This window comes from Vulpes lagopus, chromosome 5 (assembly GCF_018345385.1).
Source record: "Vulpes lagopus strain Blue_001 chromosome 5, ASM1834538v1, whole genome shotgun sequence".
Taxonomy (NCBI): domain Eukaryota; kingdom Metazoa; phylum Chordata; class Mammalia; order Carnivora; family Canidae; genus Vulpes; species Vulpes lagopus.
Window position 1 is genome coordinate 113,839,603 of NC_054828.1, and position 948 is coordinate 113,840,550.

Below are 948 nucleotides of genomic sequence, written 5' to 3' on the forward strand. Positions count from 1 at the left end.
AGGACTCGATTCCAGAACCCCAGGATCATGTCCTGAGCCAAAGGCAGATGCTCAACAAATGAGCCACCCAGGTGTCCCTCCCCTGGCTCTTTAAACCTCTATTAAAAAAAAAAAAATAAACCTCTATTAAAATTCACTTAACTTAGTCTGTCTTTAAAATTGTCATTTCTGTATAACTCACTTGCTACCTGTAAGCTTTTCTTTTTCTTTTCTTTTCTTTTACAGGGAAAATAACTTCTCAGGACTTCTGGCTTCTTGCTGCCATGGCTTTGGGGATCTTGAGCACACTGGAGCACACAGTCTTGCTCGAGGGCTGGCACTTGCCCACTGTGACCATGTCGCCAATATGGATGTCCCTGAAGCAGGGGGGCAGGTGTGTGAATATGTTCTTGTGGTGTTTCTTGAAGTAGTTGTACATTAGGATGCAGTGGAGGTAGTTGCCACAGAGGAAAATGGTCCTCTGTCTTGGTCACCTGCCACACCAGACAGAATTTGCCTTCAGATGGAGATATTGCCAGTAAAGGGGCATCTCTGGTCAGTACAGGTGTCCTCAGTGGCCTCCGTGGGCATCTTAAAGCCCAGACCGATGTTTCTGTGGTATCACAGGAGCCTCTCTTCGCCAGTTTCTCTAAGCAGGACCATCTTCTTATTTTGAACGATGGTGAGCTACTTTTGGTAGGCATGCGCAGTCTGAATATCTGCCATTTCTTGGCCTCTTGAGGAAAGGTCTGTAAGCTTCTTTAAGAAGAAATGTCCAGGTCTGTTTTCTATTCCACCTTCTATTTCATAGCTTAGCACACAGTCAGTGTTCATGAAATATTAGCTGTTAGTGAGAAAGTCCTAGAAACGCAGCCCAGGGCATGGGCTGTGGGGTTGGCATGGAACTCCTCCTTGATGTTTCTCACCCAACACCAGAGTACTGCACAGGTTCTCCATCTCCTCAGATTT

The 948-nt window shown here is 45.9% G+C and overlaps 1 pseudogene; it reads right to left on the reverse strand.

The window, feature by feature from the left end:
• Positions 1-238: 238 nt before the first annotated feature.
• LOC121491880 lies at positions 239-705 on the reverse strand (annotated as a pseudogene).
• Between the last annotated feature and the right edge of the window lie 243 nt (positions 706-948).